This window comes from Rattus norvegicus, chromosome 16, assembly GCF_021556685.1.
Source record: "Rattus norvegicus strain SHRSP/BbbUtx chromosome 16, alternate assembly SHRSP_T2T, whole genome shotgun sequence".
In the NCBI taxonomy this organism is placed as follows: domain Eukaryota; kingdom Metazoa; phylum Chordata; class Mammalia; order Rodentia; family Muridae; genus Rattus; species Rattus norvegicus.
The window spans coordinates 26,173,151-26,201,001 of NC_141549.1; the positions used below are offsets into that span (position 1 = coordinate 26,173,151).

Genomic DNA, 27,851 nt, shown 5'->3' on the forward strand with positions numbered 1-27,851 from the left:
ATGTACTATCACTTGAAATTATGGACTTAGCCTTTCTAACAGTGTATATGAAATCTCAGCATCATTTTGATTCTCATTTCAAAGATGGTTAAGGACTTTGAAGATTTCTTTAAGTGCTTCTTGGCCATTTGAAATTCCTTTGTTGAGAATTCTCTGCTTATCTTTGTACCCCAATTTTAATTGATAAACCCAGGGACCCGAAAGCCTGACCTGGGAGGGCTTAAGAAGTAGTGCTCTCTTGAAGAGCTCCAACTGCCATGGACAAAAACAAAGCAAAATTACACCATAAAATAGGGAAAATCAATGTGGGGCTTAGAGGAATGACTCAATATTGATAAGGGTTGGTTGCATTTTCCAACAACCTATTTCTATTCTCAGAATCATCCAGTGCCTAAGAGCACTTACATCTCTGGGACCTGAACCTCTCTTCTGGACACTATAGGTGCAACATAGGTGGTAAAAACAGACACCCATGGGTAAGTATGCATTATTTTGATATTTGACCTGTATAGATACTTAGCATGTATTTCTGTGCACCAAATGAATGTAGTGTCTGTAGCATCCAGAATAGAATTCCACATCCCCTTCAAACTGTAGTTACACACAGTTGAAGGCCAAAATGTACAGCTGCATATTAGACTCAGGTCTCCTAGAAGTGCAGTTAGCCACTGCTCCTAACGACTGAGCCATATCTCTAGACCTAAAAATATTCCAAAGGATAAAATACTATAGAATCAATTTTTAAAGAGCACTGAAAATCTCAGAGTTGCAACAGAGTGTAGGGGGATGCAATTGTTGCAACCAAAGTAACAACAAAGAAGTTCTAGACTCATAAACAGTGAATTTAGAAGGAGAGAACTATTTTCTTGATCAGTAAGCATGAAAGAGTAGGAATTAGGTGGACCTCGCTCTCCTACAGGATTAAGAATGGAAAAAGAGTCAGTTTTAGAATTCAGAAGACAAAATTCTCTTCAACATAGAACATGGAATGTTTTGAGGTCACTTACCATCTTCTAAATTTCCACAGACATTTTCTTCTTTAAACTGCCCTCAGAAAATATTTAGTTCCATTGATTTCCAGTTTTTATAGGAATAGCCCTCTACTCTTTTTCATTTCATTCGTAAGATTTTTTATTTACATATGAAATGATTCCCCTCCAGAAAACCTCAGCCCATCACATCACCCCACACCATGCCTCCATAAGGGCACTCCCCACCCTCCCACCCACTCCCACCTGCTTCCCTGCCCTGGCATTCTCCTTCACTGGGGCATTGTGTCTTCACAGGACCACAGGCTTCCCTTCCCATTGATGCCCAACAAGGTCCATCTTCTGCTCCATATTCTGCTGGAGCCAGGGGTTGCTCCATGTGTATGCTTTACTTGGAGCTTTAGTCCCTGGAAGCTCTGCGGTATCTGGTTGGTTGACATTGTTTTTCTTCCTATGGGGTCCTTTCTCTAACTCCTCCATTGTGGTCCCACTTCTCAGTCCAATGGTTTGTTGAGAACATTGCCTCTAAATTTCTCAGGCTCTGGCAGAGCCTCTCAGATGACACCTATATCAGGCTCCTGTCAGCATGCACCTCTTGGCATCCACAAGAGTGCCTGAGTTTGGTGATGGATCCCCTTATGTTGCACTCTCTGGATGGCCTTTCCTTCAGTCTCTGCTTCACACTTTGTATTCCCTCCTATGACTATTTTATACTCCCTTTGTGTAGGGGTGTGTGTGTGTGTGTGTGTGTGTGTGTGTGTCTTTCATTCAGGAATGTAAACAATTGAGGCACGCTGTAAACCTCTCACTGGGATTTATTAAATAAATATTAATTCTATGTTCATATTGTGTAAACATTTGTGTTTATATCCTTGGTAAACTGTGATCATATTCACAATGAGGCATTTCCTTTCATTTTTCTGACGTTTCTTGTTGCTATTGTCAATATAATTGAAATAAGGTGAGGTTGGACTCTTGAATGGACACACAAGGCAGGGCCTTGTTTTCACACTTTTCTGCTTTATCAGGAGCTCTGAAGAATTAGCTACTGTATGCAGAAAAACCGTGGACTAAACCCTTCTGAAAATGTGCTGTCAACAGAAACAAAATCCTGCGCTTCCTTCACTACATGATTTTTATAAAGCTATTAGAATACATTGATGAAGTTCATCATCACAAACATCTCCCCATTTGATTTCAAGCAGGCATGGTAACAGGATCGGCTCTGCATGGCAAACCTGAGGTCTGAATGATGTAGGAGAGGAGCCGGAGGCAGAGATGGATCTTTGCTATCAGCATGATTTATTGTGTGCTGTCTCCCAGGTTTATCACGTCCCTATTTATGTTGTGAGTGTGTGGGGGTTGTGGGTTTTTGAACATTTCTATGTTTAATATTTAATTGAATACTGTTGATATTTACTTTGTATAATTGACAGACTGTGTGAATTTTCTCTTGATAACTGACAGACTATTGGAAATTCCTATGCACAATTGGCTTGCTGTGGTCATTTCCTATGCATGAATGGCATGCACTTAGTTTTTCCTATGGATGACTCTCAAGCAATGTGTGTGTCCTCTAGATGACTAACAGACTGTGTGTGTTTCCAATAGATGACTGAAAGGCTGTTGACTTTCTCTGTGGATTTTCAGAGGATATGGGCATTTTTTAGAAATGGTTCTAAGGCTGTGGGCAATTCCTATGGGTGTTTGATAGGCTGCAGGTTTTTCCCACAGATGGTTGCCAGGTTGGGGGTCTGCCATGTAGGTGACAAACAGGCTGTAACTCCTTCCTACGGATGATTGACATGTTGTAGGTGTTTCCTATGAATGCCTGACAGGTTGTGGGTACTTTCTATGGATGATTTGCAGGTAGCAGTCAGCTAATATGGATGACTGACTGGAAGGCTGTGCATGTTTGCTATGCATATTGAACAATTGTAGATGTGTACTATGTATGGTTGACAGGCGTTGGGTGTTCCTTATGAATGATGGACAGGGTGTGGGTATTTCCTGTGAATGACTGACATAGTGTAGGCTTGTACTTTGGACAAGTGACAAAGTTGGTATGTGTTTCCTACGGTTGAGAGACAGGCTGTTGACTCTACCTATGAATAATTGACAGGCTCTAAGATATGTTATGAAAGACTGACAAGCTGTGGGTCTCTCCATTGAATGAGAGGCTATGGGAGTTTCTAATGAATGACTAACAGGCTCTGAGGGGTTTGTATATAACTTTGTGGGCATGTCCTGTGGGTGATTAATAGACTATGGCCATTTGTTAGGTCTGATTGACAGACTGTGATAATTTCTTCTGGGTGACTGACAGGTTTTGTGAGTTGCTGATAGATGATTGACAGGATGAGGGGGTTTCCAGTGGATGACTGACAGGACATGGGCAATTCTTATGGATGGTTGCCAGGCTGTGGGCTTTTCCTTTGGATAATTAACAGGCTATGTAGGTTTTAGGGACAGATTTTTGATAACCTGTATGACTTGTGGGTGACTGACATGTTGTGGGTCTTATGCTAGATGACTGACACAACATAGGCATGACCTACAGATGCAGATCTACAGACTATTTGTATCTCCGTAAATTTTAGCAACAAATGAAAAATTGAAACCCCCAGTCACCAATACTTTGACTCTTTTCATTTCCAAATTTCATTTTTTTACACCCACGATTAAGGTTTCCATATTTGCTGCCATTAGGATCACCACATACTGCTTATAGATAAAGTATCCATGATAACACAGGGGCTAAAAGGTAGTAAAGCAGGACCTCAGGCTTTATGGTAAAATGGTCGATGTGTCCCTGGACTTACAACAAATTGGGTAAATATAAATACAAGGAGATAACCTATGGCATCCAATCTCCTATACATGAGAGTCCAAAAGGTTTCAGCAAAAAGAAACGAGGTTTCCAAATAGCAAAGTTCATTTCATGTTATATTTACATTCATATAATGTAAGGAAGCTTGACTGGGCAGAGGAATGTAAAGGTTGAGGAATGGGAAGATCTTGAGATATATTAGAATGTGTATTATACACAATAGATATTTAAGTTACATGTGGGGAATAAATGGACTGACAGAATGAAAAAGTAAAGTTGGACAAGTCAGAGTTTTAAAGAAAATATTCAATAAGCAAAAGAATATTTTCATTATATTATATCAAATATAATTCATCCTTGCATTATTTACATGAATCTCTACCTTAACAACTAATTAACACCCTAAAATAACAAAATGATCAAGAAGCATGTGGACTTCAGAAAATATGCTGGTGTATCATCAATTCTCCTTCAAGCAAAAAAATAGGAAATGAGAATGAGAGTGTAGATCCCTAATCTCAAATCCCGTGGGGAAGAGAGCTGAAAACTGAGAAGTGCAGAACATCCTGAAACCGCAGGACACTTCTGCTCACCTCTGCCCACATCCCTGGTCAGACAGGAAACTGCATAGTTCCTCTGGACACAGTAATATAGGAACTGTTAGCAGCAGGTACCTGCAGTTCTGGTCGGTGCCCAGAACTGAACTGAATGAGTCAAACAGCTCCCTGCTCCCAAATCCTGTGGGGGAGATAGCTGGACCCTCAGAAGTGAGGACACTCCTGAGAAATCAAAGGACACTACCCTCTGCCCACATTCCCAGCCCAAGAGGGAATGGTCTAGTGTCATCTCTGCCTGCTGGGTGCAGGGACATAGGAGCAGTCGGGGGTGGGGGATCCTTCCAATTCCTACCTGTGCCAAGAGCTCAAAGACAGTCACCAGGAGCACCTCCATACCTGAGAGCAGAGCACCTCTTCCCAGAAATGGCTGAAAGAAAACAGGAAAACAATTCCACCTGAGTGATGACACAGAGGCCCGTTGAAAGAACAAAAAAACAAGAATAGCAAAAACTATACTCAACAATGAAAGAACTTCCTGGGGAATCACCATCCCTCACCACAAACAGTATTACAGAGCAATAGTCATAAAAACTGTATGGTATTGGTACAGAGACCTGCAGATAGATCAGCGAAATAAAACTGAAAATCCAGAAATTTTTCCACACACCGTTGGTCACTTAATCTTTGAAAAAGGAGCTAAAATCATCCAATGGAAAAAAAGCGTTTTCAACATATGGTTCTAGATCAATGGAGGACAGCATGTAGAAGAATGCAAATAGTTACGTTCTTTTTTATTAATCTTTTATTAGATATGTTTCCTTATTTACATTTTAAAAGTTATTCCCCTTCCCAGTTTCCGCTCCATCTGCCCCCATCCCCTCCAATATCCTCCCCCATATGGGTATTACCCCATACAGTCCCCTTACTGCCCCCCCACATACCCCTGCACTGGGAGTCCAACCTTCGGAGGACCAAGGGCTTTGTGTCCATTCTTATCTCCCTATACAAACCTTAAGTCCACATGGATCAAGGACCTCCAAATCAAACCACATGCACTGAAAGTAACAGAAGAAAAAGTAGGGAACTGTCTCAAACACGTGAGAACTGGGAAAAATTTCCTGAACAAAACACCAATGGTTTATGCTCTAAGATCAGGAATCAACAAATGGGATCTCATAAAACTACAAAGCTTCTATGAGGCAAAGGACACTGTTGTTAGGACAAAATAGAAATCGACAAATTGGGAAAAGATCTTTACCAATACTACATCTGATACAGGGCTAATATCAAAAATATAGAAAGAACTCAAGAACTTATGTTCCAGAGAGCCAAATAACACTATCAAAAACTGGGGTACAGAGCTAAACAAAAATTCAAAGGTGAGGAATATCGAATGGGTGAGAAGCACCTTAGGAAATGTTCAACATCCTTAGTCATCAGGGCAATGCAAATCAAAACAACCCTACAATTTCACCTCACACTAGTCAGAATGGCTAGGATAAAATCTCAGGTGACAGTAGATGCTGGTGAGGATGTGGAGAAAGAGGAACACTCCTCCATTGTTGGTAGGATTGCAAACTGGTACAACCAATTTGGAAATCAGTCTGGAGGTTCCTCAGAAAATTGAACATTCCACTACCTGAGGACCCAGCTACACCTCTCCTGGGCAAAGACCCAAATGGTGCTCCAACATATAACAAAGACACATGCTCCACTATGTTCATAGCAGACTTATTTATAATAGCCAGAAGCTGGAAAGAACCCAGATGCCCTTCAACAGAGGAATGGATACAGAAAATGTGGTACATCTACACAATGGAGTACTACTCAACTATATGATTTCATGAAATTCAGAGGCAAATGGATGGAACTGGAAAATGTCAACCTGAGTGAGGGAACCCATTCACAGGAAAACACACATGGTCTACACTCAGTGATAATTGTATGTTAGCCCAAAAGCTCAAATTACCCAAGATGCAATCCCCAGACTCCATGAAGTTCAAGAAGGATGACCAAAATTCAGATGCTTGCAATCCTTCTTAAAATGGGGAACAAAAATATTCATAGGAGGGTATATGGAGGCAAACTTTACAGCAGACACTCAAGAAACGGCCATTCAGAGCCTGCCCAAATGTGCCCCATATATATATACAGAAATACAGAGAGAGAGAGAGAGAGAGAGAGAGAGAGAGAGAGAGAGAGCGAGCCACCAAAACTAGGTGAGACTGATGAAGCTAAGAAGAGCATGATGACAGGAACCGGATATAGGTCTCTCCTGAGAGACACGAGCTGAGCATGTCAAATACATAGGTAAACACTAGCAGCAACCTACTCAACTGAGAATGGGGCACCCTTGGGGAAATTACAGAAGGGACTGAAAGATCTGAAGGTTCTTGAAACCTCATAACAATACCAAGGCCTACCATCCAGAGCTTCCAAGGACTAAATCACTACCCAAAGACTTTACATAGACTGTCCCAGGACTCCAACTGCATATGTTGCAGAGTTGGAATATCATTTTTGGGCACCAGTGGAAGGGGACGTCCTTGGTCCTGCCAAGGATGGACCCCAGAGCGGGGAAATGTCGGGGGCATAGAAAGGGGGAGTGATGGGATGGCCACAGTTATGATGAAGGAGGAGGGGATAGGAGGCTTACGGACAGGAAAATGGGAAAGGAATGTACATTTGAACATAAATAATTTATCCAATTAAAAAGAAGAAAAAGAAAACAGACTGAAGGAGCTGAAGGGGCTTTCAATCCCATAGGAATAACAACAACATCAACCATCCAGACCCTCCAGAGCTCCCAGAGACTAAACCATCAACCACTAAGCCACTACCCAAAGACTATACATGGACTGACCCTGGTCTCCAACTGCATAGGTAGCAATGAATAGCCTAGTGGGGCACCGGTGGAAGGGGAAGCCCTTGGTGCTGCCAAGACCTAATGCCCAGTGAACAGGATTGTTGTGGGGAGGGTTGTAAGGAGAGGAGGATGGAAAGGTGAACACCCATATAGAAGGGGAGGGGAAGGGGTTAGGGGGATGTTTGCTTGGAAACCAGGAAAGGTAATAACAACTGAAATGTAAATAAGAAATACTCAAGTCGAGGAAACAGACGGGATAAACAGTTCTCTGCACCCAAATCCCGTGGGAGGGAGAGCTAAAACTACAGAGAGGCAGACACGCCTGGGAAACCAGAAGAGACTGCACTCTGCACACATCCAGACGCCAGAGGAAAACACCAAACGCCATCTGGAACCCTGGTGCACGGAGACTCCCAGAAAGAGCGGCGCAGATCTCCTCGGTTGCTGCCGCCGCGGAGAGGACTTAGGCAGTACCCCACGAGCACACTTGAGCCTCGGAACCTCAGGTAGGACCAACTTTTCCCCTGCAAGTGACCTGCCTGGTGAACTCAAGACACAGGCCCACAGGAACAGCTGAAGACCTGTAGAGAGGAAAAACTACACGCCCGAAAGCAGAACACTCTGTCCCCATAACTGGCTGAAAGAAAAAAGGAAAACAGGTCTACAGCACTCCTGACACACAGGCTTATAGGACAGTCTAGCCACTGTCAGAAATAGCAGAACAAAGTAACACTAGAGATAATCTGATGGCGGGAGGCAAGCGCAGGAACCCAAGCAACAGAAACCAAGACTACATGGCATCATCGGAGCCCAATTCTCCCACCAAAATAAACATGGAATATCCAAACACACCAGAAAAGCAAGATCTAGTTTCAAAATCATATTTGATCATGATGCTGGAGGACTTCAAGAAAGACGTGAAGAACTCCCTTAGAGAACAAGTAGAAGCCTACAGAGAGGAATCACAAAAATGCCTGAAAGAATTCCAGGAAAACACAATCAAACAGTTGAAGGAATTAAAAATGGAAATAGAAGCAATCAAGAAAGAACACATGGAAACAACCCTGGATATAGAAAATCAAAAGAAGAGACAAGGAGCTGTAGATAGAAGCCTCGCCAACAGAATACAAGAGATGGAAGAGAGAATCTCGGGAGCAGAAGATTCCCTAGAAATCATTGACTCAACTGTCAAAGATAATGTAAAGCGGAAAAAGCTACCGGTCCAAAACATACAGGAAATCCAGGACTCAATGAGAAGATCAAACCTAAGGATAATAGGTATAGAAGAGAGTGAAGACTCCCAGCTCAAAGGACCATTAAATATCTTCAACAAAATCATAGAAGAACACTTCCCTAACCTAAAAGAAGAGATACCCATAGGCATACAAGAAGCTTACAGAACTCCAAATAGATTGGACCAGAAAAGAAACACCTCCCGTCACATAATAGTCAAAACACAAAACGCACAAAATAAAGAAAGAATATTAAAAGCAGTAAGGGAAAAAGGTCAAGTAACATATAAAGGTAGACCTATCAGAATTACACCAGACTTTTCGCCAGAAACTATGAGGCCAGAAGATCCTGGACAGATGTCATACGGACCCTAAGAGAACACAAGTGCCAGCCCAGGTTACTGTATCCTGCAAAACTCTCAATTAACATAGATGGAGAAACCAAGATATTCCATGACAAAACAAAATTTACACATATCGTTCTACAAATCCAGCACTACAAAGGATAATAAAGGGTAAAGCCCAACATAAGGAGGCAAGCTATACCCTAGAAGAAGCAAGAAACTAATCGTCTTCGCAACAAAACAAAGAGAAGAAAAGCACACAAACATAACCTCACATCCAAATATGAATATAACAGGAAGCAATAATCACTATTCCTTAATATCTCTCAACATCAATGGCCTCAACTCCCCAATAAAAAGACACAGATTAACAAACTGGATACTCAACGAGGACCCTGCATTCTGCTGCCTACAGGAAACACACCTCAGAGACAAAGACAGACACTACCTCAGAGTGAAAGGCTGGAAAACAAATTTCCAAGCAAATGGTCAGAAGAAGCAAGCTGGAGTAGCCATTCTAATATCAAAAAAAATCAATTTTCAATTAAAAGTCATCAAAAAAGATAAGGAAGGACACTTCATATTCATCAAAGGAAAAATCCACCAAGATGAACTCTCAATCCTAAATATCTATGCCCCAAATACAAGGGCACCTACATACGTAAAAGAAACATTACTAAAGCTCAAAACACACATTGCACCTCACACAATAATAGTGGGAGATTTCAGCACCCCACTCTCATCAATGGACAGATCATGGAAACAGAAATTACACAGAGACGTAGACAGACTAAGAGAAGTCATGAGCCAAATGGACTTAACGGATATTTATAGAACATTCTATCCTAAAGCAAAAGGATATACCTTCTTCTCAGCTCCTCATGGTACTTTCTCCAAAATTGACCATATAGTTGGTCAAAAAACGGGCCTCAACAGGTACAGAAAGATAGAAATAATCCCATGCGTGCTATTAGACCACCACGGCCTAAAACTAGTCTTCAATAACAATAAGGGAAGAATGCCCACATATACAAGGAAATTGAACAATGCTCTACTCAATGATAACCTGGTCAAGGAAGAAATAAAGAAAGAAATTAAAGACTTCTGAGAATTTAATGAAAATGAAGGTACAACATACCCAAACTTATGGGACACAATGAAAGCTGTGCTAAGAGGAAAACTCATAGCGCTGAGTGCCTGAAGAAAAAAACAGGAAAGAGCATATGTCAGCAGCTTGACAGCACACCTAAAAGCTCTAGAGCAAAAAGAAGCAAATACAACCAGGAGGAGTAGAAGGCAGGAAATAATCAAACTCAGAGATGAAATCAACCAAGTAGAAACAAAAAGGACCATAGAAAGAATCAACAGAACCAAAAGTTGGTTCTTTGAGAAAATCAACAAGATAGATAAACCCTTAGCCAGACTAACGAGAGGACCCAGAGAGTGTGTCCAAATTAACAAAATCAGAAATAAAAAGGGAGACATAACTACAGATTCAGAGGAAATTCAAAAAATCATCAGATCTTACTATAAAAGCCTATATTCAACAAAACTTGAAAATCTACAGGAAATGGACAAGTTCCTACACACATATCAGGTACCAAAGTTAAATCAGGAACAGATAAACCAGTAAAACAACCCCATAACTCCTAAGGAAATAGTAGCAGTCATTAAAGGTCTCCCAACCAAAAAGAGCCCAGGTCCAGACAGGTTTAGTGCAGAATTCTATCAGACCTTCATAGAAGACCTCATACCAATATTAGCCAAACTATTTCACAAAATTGAAACAGATGGAGCACTACCAAATTCCTTCTATGAAGCCACAATTACTCTTATACCTAAACCACACAAAGACCCAACAAAGAAAGAGAACTTCAGACCAATTTCCCTTATGAATATCGACGCAAAAATACTCAATAAAATTCTGGCAAACCGAATCCAAGAGCACATCAAAACAATCATCCACCATGATCAAGTAGGCTTCATCCCAGGCATGCAGGGATGGTTTAATATACGGAAAACCATCAACGTGATCCATTATATAAACAAACTGAAAGAACAAAACCACATGATCATTTCATTAGATGCTGAGAAAGCATTTGACAAAATTCAACACCCCTTCATTATAAAAGTCCTGGAAAGAATAGGAATTCAAGGCCCATACCTAAACACAGTAAAAGCCATATACAGCAAACCAGTTGCTAACATTAAACTAAAGGGAGAGAAACTTGAAGCAATCCCACTAAAATCAGGGACTAGACAAGGCTGCCCACTCTCTCCCTACTTATTCAATATAGTTCTTGAAGTTCTAGCCAGAGCAATCAGACAACAAAAAGAGGTCAAGGGGATACAGATCAGAAAATAAGAAGTCAAAATATCACTATTTGCCGATGATATGATAGTATATTTAAGTGATCCCAAAAGTTCCACAAGAGAACTACTAAAGCTGATGAACAACTTCAGTAAAGTGGCTGGGTATAAAATTAACTCAAATAAATCAGTAGCCTTCCTCTACACAAAAGAGAAACAAGCCGAGAAAGAAATTAGGGAAACGACACCCTTCATCATACACCCAAATAATATAAAGTACCTCGGTGTGACTTTAACCAAGCAAGTAAAAGATCTGTACAATAAGAACTTCAAGACACTGAAGAAAGAAACTGAAGAAGACCTCAAAAAATGGAAAGATCTCCCATGCTCATGGATTGGCAGGATTAATATAGTAAAAATGGCCATTTTACCAAAAGCGATCTACAGATTCAATGCAATCCCCATCAAAATACCAATCCAATTCTTCAAAGAGTTAGACAGAAAAATTTGCAAATTCATCTGGAATAACAAAAAACCCAGGATAGCTAAAACTATCCTCAACAATAAAAGGACTTCAGGGGGAATCACTATCTCTGAACTCAAGCAGTATTGCAGAGCAATAGTGATAAAAACTGCATGGTATTGGTACAGAGACAGACAGATAGACCAATGGAATAGAATTGAAGACCCAGAAATGAACCCACACACCTATGGTCACTTGATTTTTGACAAAGGAGCCAAAACCATCCAATGGAAAAAAGATAGCATTTTCAGCAAATGGTGCTGGTTCAACTGGAGGTCAACATGAAGAAGAATGCAGATTGATCCATGCTTATCACCCTGTACAAAGCTTAAGTCCAAGTGGATCAAGGACCTCCACATCAAACCTGATAACTCAAACTAATAGAAGGAAAACTAGGGCAGCATCTCGAACACATGGGCATTGGAAAAAATTTCCTGAACAAAACACCAATGGCTATGTTCTAAGATCAAGAATCGACAAATGGGATCTCATAAAACTGCAAAGCTTCTGTAAGGCAAAGGACACTGTGGTTAGGACAAAACGGCAACCAACAGATTGGGAAAAGATCTTTACCAATCCTACAACAGATAGAGGGCTTATATCCAAAATAGACAAAGAACTCAAGAAGTTAGACCACAGGGAGACAAATAACCCTATTAAAAAATGGGGTTCAGAGCTAAACAAAGAATTCACAGCTGAGGAATGCCGAATGGCTGAGAAACACCTAAAGAAATGTTCAACATCTTTAGTCATAAGGGAAATGCAAATCAAAACAACCCTGAGATTTCACCTCACACCAGTGAGAATGGCTAAGATCAAAAACTCAGGTGACAGCAGATGCTGGCGAGGATGCGGAGAAAGAGGAACACTCCTCCATTGTTGCTGGGATTGCAGACTGGTACAACCATTCTGGAAATCAGTCTGGAGGTTCCTCAGAAAATTGGACATTGAACTGCCTGAGGATCCAGCTATATCTCTCTTGGGCATATACCCAAAAGATGCCCCAACATATAAAAAAGACACGTGCTCCACTATGTTCATTGCAGCCTTATTTATAATAGCCAGAAGCTGGAATGAACCCAGATGCCCTTCAACAGAGGAATGGATACAGAAAATGTGGTACATCTACACAATGGAATATTACTCAGCTATCAAAAACAACGGCTTTATGAAATTCGTAGGCAAATGGTTGGAACTGGAAAATATCATCCTGAGTGAGCTAACCCAAACACAGAAAGACATACATGGTATGCACTCACTGATAAGTGGCTATTAGCCCAAATGCTTGATTTACCCTAGATGCCTAGAACAAATGAAACTCAAGACGGATGATCAAAATGTGAATGCTTCACTCCTTCTCTAAAAGGGGAACAAGAATACCCTTGGCAGGGAAGAGAGGCAAAGATTAAAACAGAGACTGAAGGAACTCCCATTCAGAGCCTGCCACACATGTGGCCCATACATATACAGCCACCCAATTAGACAAGATGGATGAAGCAAAGAAGTGCAGACCGACAGGCGCCGGATGTAGATCTCTCCTGAGAGACACAGCCAGAATACAGCAAATACAGAGGCGAATGCCAGCATCAAACCACTGAACTGAGAATAGGACCCCCGTTGAAGGAGTCAGAGAAAGAACTGGAAGAGCTTGAAGGGGCTCGAGACCCCATATATACAACAATGCCAAGCAACCAGAGCTTCCAGGGACTAAGCCACTACCTAAAGACTATACATGGACTGACCCTGGACTCTGACCTCATAGGTAGCAATGAATATCCTAGTAAGAGCACCAGTGGAAGGGGAAGCCCTGGGTCCTGCTAAGACTGAATCCCCAGTGAACTAGACTGTTGGGGGGAGGGCGGCAATGGGGGGAGGGTTGGGAGGGGAACACCCATAAGGAAGGGGAGGGGTGGGGGGATGTTTGCCCGGAAACCAAAGAATTATTATTAAGTATTAAATAAATTAAAAAATATAATAATTTGACAGATAAAGAAAAAGCCAGAATCCTATGAATTAAAACGTTGACTAATTGAAAAAAAAAAGAAATACTCAAGTTAATAAAGATGAAAAAATTATAAAAACAATTCCAAAAAAAAGTAAATAAGAAATAACCAATTTAATAAAGATGGAGAGAAGGAAAAAAAACACACACGATCATTTCCTTATATGCTGAGAAAATATTTGAAATAATTAATCAACCTTGATGATAAATGTCCTGGAAATGTCAGCAATCAAGGTCCATAACTAAACATAGTAAAACCATGTACAGCAAACCAGTAACTAACACCAAACTAAATGGAAAGGAACTTGAAGCAATACCACCAAAATCAGGGACTAGATAAGGCTGTCTACTCTCTAACTACTTATTCAATATAGTACTGGAAGTCCTAGCCAGAGCAATCAGACAACAAAAGGAGGTCAAAGGGATACAAATTGGAAGGGAAGAAGTCAAAATATCACTATTTGCAGATGATATGATAGTATATTTAAGTGACCCCAAAAGTTCCACCAGAGAACTACTAAACCTGACAACTTTAGCAAAGTGTTGGGTATAAAAATAATTCGAACGAATCAGTAGCCTTCCTCCACTCAAAGGATAAACAGGCTGAGAAAAAAAATTAGGGAAATGACACCCTTCAAAATAGTCCCAAATAATATAAACTAACTTGGTGTGACTTTAATGAAATAAATGAAAGATCTGTATGACAAGAACTTCAAGTCTCTGAAAAGACATTGAAGAAGATACCAGAAAATGGAACGGCCTCCCATTCTCATGGATTGGCCAGATTAATAGAGTAAAAATGGCCATTTTGCCAAAAGCAATCTACAGATTCACTGCAATCCCCATCAAAAATCCAACTTGATTCTTCAGAGATAGAAAGAGCAATTTACTAATTCATTTGGAATAAAAAAAAAAACCAGGATAGCAAAACCTATACTCAACGATAAAACAACTTCTGTGGGAATCATCATCCCTGACCTCAAGCAGTATTACAGAGCAATAGTGAAAAAAAGCTGTATGGTATAGTTACAGAGACAGTCAGACAGATCAGTGAAATATAATTGAAGACCCAGATCTGGACCCACACACCTTTGGTCACTTGATCTTTGACAAAGAGCAAAAACCATCCAATAGAAAAAAGATAGCATTTTCAACAAATGGTGCTGGTTCAATAGGTTAGCATGTAGAAGATACAAAAAAAAAATTCTTATCTCCCTGTACAAAGCTTAAGTCTAAGTGGATCACGAACATCAACTTCAAACCACATACACTGTATCTAATAGAAGAAAATGTGGGGAAGAGGCTCAAACACATGGACATTGGGGAAAATTTCCTGACAAAACAACAATGGTGTATGCTCTAAGATCAAGAATTGACAAATGGAACCTCATAAAACTGCAAAGCTTCTGCAATACAAACGACACTTTCAATAGGACAGAACAGCAACCAACAGATTTGCAAAAGATCTTTATCAATACTACATCTGATACAGGGCTAATATCCAAAATATACAAAAAAAACCCTAATAACTTAGACTCCAGAGAGACAAATAAATCTATTAAACATTAGGGTGCAGATGTAAACAAAGAATTCCCAGCTGAAGAATACTGAATGTCTGAGAATCACCTAAAGAAATGTTCAGCATACTTAGTCATCAGGGAAATGCAAATCAAAAAACACCCTGAGATTTCCACCTCACACTAGTCAGAATGGCTAAGATAAAAAACTCAGATGCTGGCCAGGATTTGGAAGGATTGCAGAATGGTACAACCACTCTGGAAATCAGTCTGGAGGTTCCTGAGAAAATTGGCATTGCATTACCTGAGAACCCAGCTATACCTCTCTTGGGCATATACCCAAAAGATGCCCTAAATATAACAAAGACACGTGCTCCACTATGTTCATAGCAGCCTTATTTATAATAGCTAGAAGCTGGAAAGAACCCAGATGCCCTTCAACAGAGGAATAGATACAGAAAATGTGGTACATCTACACAATGGAATATTACTCAGCAATCAAAAACAATGACTTCATGAAATTTATAGGCAAATGGTTGGAACTGGAAAATATCATCCTGAGTGAGGTAACCCAATCACAGAAAAACACACATGGCATGCACTCATTGATAAGTGGCTATTAGAACAAAACCTTGAATTACTCTAGATGCAATCCACAGACCACATGAAGCTAAAAAAAAAAACAATGAATAAAATACAGATGCTTCCATTCCTTCTTAAAATGGGATAACAAAAATATCCATAGGAGGAGGCAAAGTTTAGAGCAGAGACTGAAGGAACAGCCATTCAGAGCCTGGCCCACATGTGGCCCATACATATACAGCCACCAAAACTAGATTAGACTGATGAAGCTAAGAAGTGTGTGATGACAGGAACCGGATATAGATGTCCCCTGAGAGACACAACCAGAGCATGTGAAATGCAGAGGTGAACACTAGCAGCAAACTACTGAATTGAGAACAGGACCCCCTTTCACGAATTAGAGAAAGGACTGAAAGAGCTGAACGTGCTTGCAACCCCATAAGAACAACAATGCCAGAGATTGCCAGGGACTAAACCACTACCCAAAGACTATATATGGACCCAGGGCTCCAGCTGTGTATGTATCAGAGAATACACTTGTTGGTCACCAGTGGAAGGGGAAGCCCTTGGTCCTAACCTGGTTGGACCCCCAGCTCAGGGGAATGTAGGGGTGGGTTGTAAGGGGGTGGATTCGTGGAGGGAGACCCTTACAGGGAAGGGGGAGGGCATTGGGTGTTTATGGACAGGAAACTGGGAAAGGGAATAACATTTGAAATGTTAAATAAAGAAATATATCCAATATAAAAGAAGAAGAAAAATAAGAAAAAGTTAAAGGAGGGGGAGGAGGAGCGGGAGGAGGAGCAGCAGTAGCAGCAGCAGCAGGAGCAACCTAAGCAGAAGCAGAAGATGCAGCCAAAGCAGCACCTGACGCAGCAGGCCAAGCCACAGCCGAAGAAATCGACACCGAAGCTGTCGATGCGGCTGAAGCCGCCGAAGCCAACGAAGTCGATGCTGAAACCACCGAAGCCGAAGCTGACCAAGAAGCCAACGCTGAAGCCAAAGCCGAAGCCGAAGCCGAAGCCGAAGCCGAAGCCGAAGACAAAGCCGAGGCAGAGTCCGAGGCCGAGGCCGAAGCCGAAGACAAAGCCTAAGCTGAAGGCGAGGCCGAGGCTGCCAAAGAAGCTGTGGAAGCTGATGCGGCCTACGCTGATGTGCCGGAAGTCGATGCCGACCAAGCCAGTGCCCACGAAGCCGATGCCGCTGAAGCCGATGGGGCCGAAGCTGCCTAAGTCGAAGCCGAAACTGAAGCTGAAGCCGAAGAAGAAGGGAAAGAAGAAGTGAAAAAAGAAGGCGAAGACAAAGCCAAGAAGAAGGGAAAGAAGCAAAAGAAGCCGAAGCCAAGGAGCCAACAAAGCCTAAGAAGCCGACGAAGCCGACAACTTCTAGGAAGAAGACGAAGACAAAGAAGACTGAGGAGGAGGAGGAGGAGGAGGAGGAGGAGGAGGAGGAGGAGGAGGAGGAGGAGGAGGAGGAGGAGGAGGAGGAGGAGGAGGAGGAGGAGGAGGAGGAGGAGGAAGATTAGGAGGACGAGGATCACAGGAAGCGGGGGGAGGGGGGAGAGGGGAGGGTGAAGAGGAGAAGGAGGGGTAGGAAGAGACGACAACGATGAAGACAACGAAGACAACGACTAAGAAGAAGGTGAAGGAGAAGACAGAGTATAGAAGGCTAATATGCAATGTGTACAAAGAAACTCAGAAGTTTTGACTGCAGAGAATCAAATAACTCTAGTACAAAATGAGGTGCAGAGCTAAACAAAGAATTCTAAACTGAGGAATATCAAATGGCCCTGAAGTACCTAAGGAACTATTAAACATCCTTAATCATCAGCAAAAATCAAACTAAGAAAATGCTGAGATTTGACCCCACACCAGTCAGAATGGCTAAGAACAAAATCTAAGGTGACAACAAATGTTGACGAGGATGAGGAGAAAGAGGAACACTCCTCCACTGTAGGTGGGATTGCAACTCTGGAAATTAGTTTGTAAGTTCCTCAGAATTCGGACATAGTACTACCTGAGGACCTAGCTATACAGCCTCCTGGGCATATACCCAAAAGGGGCACCAACATATAACAAGGACACATACTCAGTTACATTCATAGCACCCTTACTTGTAATTGCCAGGGCTGGAAAGAACCCAGATGTCCCGCCATCTACAGAGTACACTGACAGACCCATGTCTTCAGGTGCATATGTAGCAGAGGACGGCCTTGTTGAGCACCAATGGGAGGAGAAGCCCTTGGTCTTGCCAAGGCTCTATCCTCTCCACAATGTAAGGGAATGCTAAGACAGGGAGGTAGGAAGGGGTGAGTATATGGGTGGGGGAAAACCCTCAGGGGGAGGGGCGATGAAATAGGGGTTCATGGATGGCAAACTAGGAAAGGGGATAACATTTGAAATGGAAATGAAAAATATCAAATAAAAATCCCCCCCAAGAAAATAATGAAGGGCTGTGGTGGTTGGTAAAGCTCAATTGGTAAAACTTTTGCCTTGAAAACCCGACTGTAGATGTGGGGATAAGGGGATCCCAAAGCTGCTTGCCTGCAAGTGTGAATATCAGTGCACTCCAAAGTAGTAAATCAATCACACCAGGGATGTGGGTGAGTGAGGTTTGTCTCCAGAACAGAGGGACCAGGGGTGGAACCCACAGGGAGGCCTGATGACCTGAGTTCAGTCCTCAGAAGCCACAATGTGGCAGAACAGAACTGTAAGTTGGCTCTGTCCTCTGACCAGTACACACTTAGCTCCACATGTGTGGGGGACAAGAAACTGAGAGGAAGACAATGGGAATCTCTGACCTTCACATGTATATCAGTGCAAAATCAACAGAACAGAAGGTCCTCACTCCCCTTCTGTGAGGGGAACATGGTCACAGTTCCTGTTCAATATGTCTTTTATCCATTAGCAAACAGGTAATGTCAATCTAATATTCATTATTGATATTGCCCTAAAGTTGACAATTTGTCTTATGATTAATTTTCCAGTGCTGTCTATTAACATTAATGCTCTATATATTAAGAAAGTCTTCATAGAATCAGGGGTTGTGGAGGGGGGATGGGAGAGGCAAGAAAGGGGATAACATTTGAAATGTAAATACATAAAATATCCAAGAAAAAAGAAAAAAGAACAAAAAGAACAAAAACAGGAAAAACAAAAAAAAATCTAGATAGGGGGCTTGGCAGTGACCAGCTCTAGTTTTGGTTTGAATAACACTCAGTTCTGATTGCTAAGACACACAGGGCAGCTCACAACTGTCTATAGCTGCAGTCCCAGGGGAACCAGCACCAGGTTCTACCACACATGGTACACAGAAAATACACAGAGGCAAAACAATTGTGTGTGTGTGTGTGTGTTTGTGTGTGTGTGTGTTTGCCCACGTGCATGTGTGTGTCTGTATCTGTGTACCTTTTTGTATGTTTACACAACTTAAGTTATACATAAAAATAAAATTAGGTAGTTTCATTAAGGCGTAGGAGCTGCTGTCCCACAGGGTGGAGGTCTCATATGACTAAGAGCATTCAGCAGGTATAGACTCAGGAGTCCCCAGGCTTGGGCTCTGTCTTCAAATCATGGGTCACCTGGTACCCATCATGAAAAGGATGCTTAGGGATCCTGAAGAGAGACAAGCAGCTAGGGAGAGCAGCAGAACGCCTTGACTTGCTGTTTGGCAAATGGTGCTGCAGAGACTTGTGAGATTGCCTGGGCTCTGTTAATGTTTTGGGGGTTTTGCTTTGGTTTGGTGTTTTGAGCCAGGGTTTCTCTGTAGACCAGGCTGCCCACAAAGTGAGATTCTATCTCAGAAGTAGTAAGTTACCTTCCCAGAGACGGTGTCATCTGCTTCAGATGTCTTCTGTGAGCCCTTGTAGAAAGGTTGATGACTGATTTATGTGATGCTACCAGAGCTGTTTGTAATGAGGCAGGAAAACAGGGGACGTATGTGAGGGCTGCCTTTGCTCCTTGTGTATCACAGGCCAAATCCTTCCTTCCTAAACTCCAGACTTGCGCGCTGCCCCTTTACCTCTTGAGCAGATGAAGTCCTTGTGGAGATGACCGCAGCTCCATCCTGCAGTTGCTGGTTCTGACAGACAGCCCCGTGAGACCACAAAGCCTTTAAGGATCGGGCTTGTTCTGGAAGTCCGCTAATGTGGGGTCCACCCACACTGGACAGACTAGACGGAGCAAGTCTCACAACCGCCATCTTGGTGAATGCCCACATCAGCTCCAGGAAGCGGAAGTACATGGATGGGGGGAGGAGTCCTCCAGCACTGGTTAGAATGGACAGTCTCAAAACGCCCAAGCATGTCCAGGCCACTTCTCTTTACATTTCCATGTGGACTTTGTGACCTCTGTCTCAATACTTTTCTCCTAGGCATGATTTTTAATACATGTATGTTATTTTATACTTATCTATTTTCCCACTACTGTCACTACCAGTCACCTTAAAAGGCAATAATATACATATTCCAAAAACCCTGTAGGTTTCTTCTACACTTCTCTCAGCCAACAAAAGCATGAATGCCCAGTTTAACAGTTTAACATATGTGGCCAAATTTTAAAAAATGAAAATAATAATATATATGAATATAAATATATATATGAATATATGAATATATGAATATATAAATATATATATATATAAATCTGTGTCTGTGTGTGTGTGTGTGTGTGCGCGCGCACAGAGGGAATACATATGGAGCCAAACTAACAGAGGACACAAGGCTCCACCTAGATATCTTGTGCCACACAATTTCACCTCCAGTAACAGGAATGGGTAACAAACTGCTGAGTCATTAACCATAGGGTCCTATAGGAAGCCTCAACTGTCACAGGCTTGTGTCAAGACTATTGGTTGGTCTACACAATCTGATGTTCAGGACTGATTTCTGATGGTAACACTTCTGTCATCACAGTGGGAGAGGTTGAGCCGGGGTCTAGCTAGACTCTTCACCCTACTAACCAGAGTTCATAATACTGGAAGGTACCCTGTCTGCTACTGGAGGGCAAAGGTAATCCTCAATATCTGTCACCTACAAACCCTGCAACTACAATGACACCTATGTGGAAGCCCAAAAGCATCTTCAAATCTAATTCCAGGTGATCTAGACCCCTCTTATATCTTCACAGGCCTGGACATGCACACAGTGCACACACATATACATAGGCAAATCATTCACACATAGGAAATAACCATAATGTTTCAATAATAATAGGTTCACATGTATGTAGTAAACTTATGTGCTAAGTTCATTACTTACAAGCATACAATCTATTAGTGCTTTCTTAGTATTTTATTAAAATTATGCCCCTATCACCCTATTGGTTTTAAAAAAAAATTATCTTTCACCAAAAAACCTGTGGCCATTACAAGCTACTCTTTATTCCTCCACAGCCTACCCCCTATTAAATTTTTAGGTACCACTTCCAACTATTGATGATAGAAGTATGACCTTCAAATATATAACCTTAAAACCAGGTTGTGTACAGCACCAGTGCCTTTGCAATAGCCCATAATATAAATGGTTTTCTGAGGGGCCCTTTGATTAATGAGGAAACAGGCTGGAACCCAATCTAACTTCTACTTCAGGTTTCTCATTCTGCTAGCGTTTGTTGTTGCTGCTACTGTCTTATTGATTGATTGATTTTTTTTGTGTCTGGTTTTTGAGGTATTTGTTGGATTTGATTGAATGAGTGAGTGAGAGAGAGAGGGTGAGTGAGTTATTTCCAGAATGAATGTGCGTGTGTGCATGTGCTTGTGTGTGTGTGTGTGTGTGTGTGTGTGTGTGTGTGTAGCACCATTGGCTGTCCTGAATCTAGCTCTGTAGACCAGACTGGCCTTAAACTCATGGAGAACTGCATGCCTCTGCTGCCTGAGTGATGCGATTAAAGGCATATGTCGCCACCAACCACTTCATTCTAGGTATTTAATAGAAATGAAATCATCTAATATAACATTAACCCCTTTTTGTTCACTAGAATTTCTTTTTTCACAGAGTTTAATGTTTGTCATTTTTATTAATGTTTTAGGATTAGTATCAATAAGTCTTGTCATTGCTAGATACTAGTCCATTGTATTGATATGCCACACTTTGTTTACCTATTCATCACACTGTACTTCTTCGGGTTCCTCCCTTTTGTCATTTATAAGTTCTGTGCACATTCAGGTGCTTAAGACTGAACCATTTTATATTTATACTTCAAACAGTAATATAGAAGGTTGCTATTTCTCAGTTCCTTTACAGTCTCACATGTGCTCTTGCACTTTTAGACACTACACAAGTGCTCTACCACTGACCTACACACTCAGCATATAAATATATATGAATATATATTGTTATATTATACTATATGTTACATAAATGATAAACATATAAAATATATTTCTCAACTGCACTCCCCTGCTCTATGAACTGAGCTACCACACTCTCTACAAAACAACTAGATAGAATACTTGGAAAATAGGCTTTATACCAGGGAAGCAGCAATGTTCAGTTTACAAACACTCATCAAATTTATCTGCCATATAAAGAAACTGATAGAAAAAAATCAGGAATTGATGACAGAGTAGAGACTGAGGGAATGGCCAGCTAATTACTAGCCAAACTTGATACCCATCCGTGGGCAAGCACCAATCCTTGACATTTCATAATACTCTGTAACAGAGTATTTTATAACAATTGTAACAACTGCAGACAAGTGTTTAACATGGCTGTCCTCTGAGAGGCTCCACTGAACAGCTTACTCAGACTGATGCAGATATCCACAGCTAAACAGTGGGTAGAACTTAAGGACTCATATACAAGATTCAGAAGAAGGATTGCAGCCCTCAAGGGGAATGAAACTCCATAGGCCATACAGCAGAGTTAACTAGACTTGACACTTTGGGCTCTCAGTGTCTGAACCATCAGCAAAAGAACACACAGGGGCTGGAGACAGGCCTCCCAGTACATGTGTGGCAGATGTGCAGCTCGATATTCATGTGTGTCCTGAACAACTGGAACAGGGGCTGGACCAAAAGCTGTTGCTTTTCTGGTTGCTATGTTCTTCTAGCTGGGCATCTTCGAATATATAAATGAAGTACTTGGAAATCTCTGGAGAAGTGTCTTGAAATCCATTGTCCACGCTGTCCTTTTACTGTTGAGTTATTAGACATCTTCATATATTCTGGACAAAGATTGCTACATCTATACCTTTGCATAAACTTCTGGAAATATTTCAAACAGCAGGAAAAACACACTGGCTTCTTCTGGACACAAATGAATAAAGACATCAGGCCCTGGTGTCTTATACAATTATTGATTGTACTAAAAATTATTTACTTGCCTTAAAATATTGTGCTTGTCTTCACTGTTAGAGAGCTGCCTTCCATGTGTGAAGCAAACTCACACTCCCTCTAAAGTACATGCACAGCCTTATGTGTTCCTTAATACTTTCTAATGCTTGATGTATTTAGAAAGGGACAGAAATATTAAAAACACTTATGTTTTTGAATGAAAAGAATGTTAATGAGAAGAAATTCGTAAAAAAGCATCCATTTAGATGATGCAGCACATAAGATCATTTTCCATCCAAGCCTGATGACCCTCAATCTTGGTAGGAGGATCAAATCTACTCTAAGACATTGCAGTCTCACCTCTACATATATGCATCATCACTTACACACACACACACACACACACACACACACACACACACACACACTCAGAGAGAGAGAGAGAGAGAGAAGTGGGAGGGGCAGTGCTTGCTCCCATGGTTTGCTGAACCTGTTTTCTTATACAATTGAGGCCCATCCACCCTGGAATACCAACATCTAGGACCACCACCTACAATTACAGGGGACATTCTACATTAATCACAAGAAAATGACCCACAGACTTCCTTCAAGACAATGTGATGGAGAGGATACCTCTACTCTGATTCAGTCTTCCCAGATTATATGTAGATTTATGGAAAGTTCATTAAATTCAACCAGCACAACATCCTCCAAGGCTCAGGTACTGTTGTTGAAGAGGGAGTCAGAAATGATATAAGAACAAAATTTGGGGAGACATGCTGTGAAACTAGGTCTTCTGGATGTGACAAAGTAATGACAGTCATGAATCCAATACAGGTGTTTTCCTGAAAACACCCTACACAAGAATAGGGCATCATGGGGCTGGGGATTTAGCTCAGTGGTAGAGCGCTTGCCTAGCAAGCACAAGGCCCTGGGTTTGGTCCCCTGCTCTGAAAAAAAAAAGAATGGGGCATCACCATCATCTCAGGTATTTGGAGTGGTTCATAAAGCCCCCATTAATGGCCACTTCTTGAGGGAGTAGGATAAAAGTTTTACAAAGGAAAGAAAGAAAGAAAGAAAGAAAGAAAGAAAGAAAGAAAGAAAGGGAGAGAGAGAGAGGGAGAGAGAGAGAGAGAGAGAGAGAGAGAGAGAGAGAGAGAGAGAGGAAGAAAGTTAGTTCAGAAAAGCCAGGTTTCAACTGTCTTTTCTCTTTGGCAACTAATAACACATGACTTGGTAATATGAGTAGTTTTTCAGAGTAGGGTTAAAGAGAGATTGTAGGGCGCCCTCCTGTGGTGAACAACGGTACTGCGCATGCGCAGGTTTTGTACCTGGAGTCAGTTGGCCGGGACGGTACCATGCTAGTGAGGTGATTCATTCTCCGCCAATCCCTGAAGGACAATTAGCCACAGCCTGTTATGTATATAAGGCGAGTGCTTTGCCGCTCGAGGTCCCCGTATCAGCAAAGAGGTGGTCCTGCAATAAAGGTTGTTGAGAAGAATCCGACCGTGTTGCGTCTTCCTTGCTGGCCGAGGCAGGCAAGACAATTGGTGGCCTGTGCGGTGACCCGAGGACAATCTCGTGGATTCAGAACTCTTAAAGTTCAGGACGGTGACATCGGTAAATTCCCGGATAAGGGACCATAAGGTTCTCTGGAGGTAAGCAGAGAAGATGAAAGCCTTGCTATAGAAACCGAAAGGTTTGTAAACTATGGCAATGTTGTTTCCAATGGATCCTTTGTGGGTAGGGCTTGTACCTCTTTTTGTTTCCTTTTTTCTTTGTGTGGGATAGAGAAGCCACAGAGGGCAAGCTTAAGCCCTGACCAAAACCTCTTTGGCGAATGGTCCGTGCCTGCTTAGAGGATAAACGACGTGAGGAAGCCGTTAGAGCCATTAGGACAGGTCAGAGGGTCCTTGCAGAGCAACAAGAAAGTAGGTCGAAGGGAGAAAAGTTCTCGAAAGAAAAAAAGAAAAGAAAAGGAGATAAAAGGAACAGAGAGAAGGTAGAGATAAAAAAAAAGAGGATAATCAGAACCAGGAAACAAATAAGATATATTCTTCTTTAAAAGCCTTGACCTTAGAAATGTCAGATGATTCAGAGCTTAGTGAGGATGATGAGGCTGATTTCGAGGAAGAGGCTGCTCAGTGTGAGAGGGAGAGATATGATCCAGACTGGCCACACGCTAGTGCCACATGGCAACAAGGCGGACAATTAGACAAGAAAGCGGTTATACCAACAGCACCTCCGTATAACCCTCAATATAAAAGCATGGTGAAGCCTACAAAAGCTACTTCCTTTTGCCCAGAGGTGTGGAAAGAGATGGGATTAAGTTTTCCAGTGTTTCTGGATGCTAACGGGCATTGATATCATGAACATGTTGACTTTAAGACTATAAAGAAATTGGCAGAATCGGTCAGAACCTATGGGGTGAGTGCAGCTTTTGTTGTGGCTCAAGTTGAGGCTATTGCTAGGTATTGCCTCACCTCTGGGGATTGGGGGAGTCTGGCTAAAGCCTGCCTCTCCTCAGGTCAATACTTAGATTGGAAATCTTATCTTTTTGAGTATGCTAATACTCAGGCCACCATTAATCTAGCCTCAGGAGTAGACCCTCAGAGACATTGGGATGCTGACATTGCTATTGGGTCTAGGGAGATTCACTCTGCACCAGACTGGTTATCCAGAACAAGTCTATAGTCAAATTAATGAAATAGCCATCAAGGCATGGAAAGCACTGCCTAATAGGGGTGCAGTCTTCGGGAACCTTACCAAGGTTCTGCAAGGACCCACAGAGCTGTTTTCAGACTTTGTAGCCTGCATGGTAGAGGCTGCTACCAAGATCTTCGGAGACCCTGATACAGCCATGCCTCTCATTAAGCAGCTAGTGTATGAGCAATGTACAAAAGAATGTAGGACTGCTATAAACCCATACTAACACAAAGGTTTAGAAATTTGGATGAAAGTCTGCAGGGAACTGGGAGGACCATTGACTAATGCTGGCCTAGCGGCAGCTGTGATACAGTTAGGAAAAACTGCCACCACGGATACCTGTTTCAAATGTGGCCATAAAGGGCATTATCGAAGACAGTGTCCTGAAAGGAATAAGGGGAGAATTAGTGATAGACCTAAGCAGCCTGGACTATGTCCACAGTGTAAGAAGGGAAGTCATTGGGCAAATGAGTGTAGATCTGTGAAGGACTTGGATGGCCGACCCCTAGCGACAGGATATGGTGGTGCACGGCCAAAAAACAGACAACAGGGCCCACGTCCCCAGGGCCCTCAAATATATGGGGCTCTGCAGGGCGACAGACAGGGACAGGACAATCAGAGGCCTTGGCCTTTCCTTCGCCACCCAAAGGACCGAGGAGAGCCACTAAAGGCTCCGCAGGACTGGACCTTCACTCCACCACCAGACTCGTACTAACCCCCCAAATGGGAGTACAGCCTGTAGACACAGATTTTAGAGGACCCCTCCCTAAAGATACAGTTGGGCTATTGTTGGGATGCTCCTCCTCTGCCCTGAAGGGTTTACAGATTGTGCCCGGAGTAATTGACCCTGATTATTTAGGCACAGTAAAAGTCCTGGTAGCCTCCCCCTAGGGAATTACTGCAATTTCCCCTGGAGACAGAATCGCTCAAATGCTGCTTCCGCCTAGCTTGCATAAGTGCTTTCCTGCTGAAAATAGAATCAGAGGGGACAGGGGCTTAGGATCTACAGGCTCCCGATTTGCCTTTATCTCATTGGAACTGGGTGATCATCCAATGTTAACATTGACTGTAGAGAGACAATCATTCCTTGGCCTGTTGGACACTGGAGCAGATCATAGTATTATCTCTGCTCATGACTGGCCACCTAGGTGGCCTACGCAAACATCATCTCAGGCCCTACGTGGTCTAGGGTATGAAATGGCTCCTTTTATAAGCTCCAAAGAATTGACATGGAAGGATACAGAAGGGAGATCAGGAAAGATTGCTCCCTATGTTATAGACATTCCCGTGACACTGTGGGGCAGAGATGTTTTGATAAATCTAGACATGAGACTGACTAATGCTTACTCCCTGCAAGTTAAGGATATAATGGCGAAAATGGGCTACATGCCTAGAAAAGGTCTGGGAAAAAATTACAAGGACGAGTTGACCCAGTACTGTCAAAACAAAAACAAAACAGGACGGGTCTGGGTTTTTCCTAGGGGCCATTGAGGGAGGAATACCCATTACGTGGAAAACAGAGGAGCCTGTATGTGTTCCTCAATGGCCTCTATCCTCTGAAAAATTAATTGCTGCTGCCGAATTAGTATTTGAACAATTGCAATTAGGACATATTAAACCATCCAGATCACCTTGGAATACACCCATATTTGTTATTAAGAAAAAGTCAGGAAAATGGCGATTATTGCAGGATTTAAGAGCTATCAATTCTCAGATGCAAACAATGGGTCCCATACAGAGAGGTTTGCCATTACTCTCCAGCATCCCTGCCGATTGGCCTATTATTATTATTGATATTAAAGATTGTTTTTTTCCATCCCTCTTGCTCCACAAGATAGCCTGCTATTTGCCTACTGAGTCTAGAAAAGGGCTGCTGATTCCACAGATAGGCAACAGCTTTAAGAACAGCTCCCACTCCATGTTTGGGGCCCATAATGAAGACTGAGCTACATATCTGCAGCATATGTGTGGGGGCCTAGGACTACTTCATGTATGATCTTAGGTAGGTAGTTCAGTCTCTGAGAGGTTCAGTTTACTTGATTCCTGGTATTCCTGTGTAGTTGCTATCCTCTTCTGGCCCTCAGTCATTCTGCCAAGTGTCCCATAAGAGCCTCTGAACACAAT

The 27,851-nt window shown here is 42.1% G+C and overlaps 1 long non-coding RNA gene across 1 annotated transcript in view; it reads left to right on the plus strand.

The window, feature by feature from the left end:
• Positions 1-27,851, plus strand: part of LOC148000496 (uncharacterized) — a 107,993-nt gene that overhangs the window by 47,629 nt on the left and 32,513 nt on the right. The window contains exon 2 of the long non-coding RNA XR_015639751.1: positions 379-476. This is a non-coding gene — a long non-coding RNA (uncharacterized LOC148000496). The remainder of the gene's footprint in view (positions 1-378; positions 477-27,851) is intronic.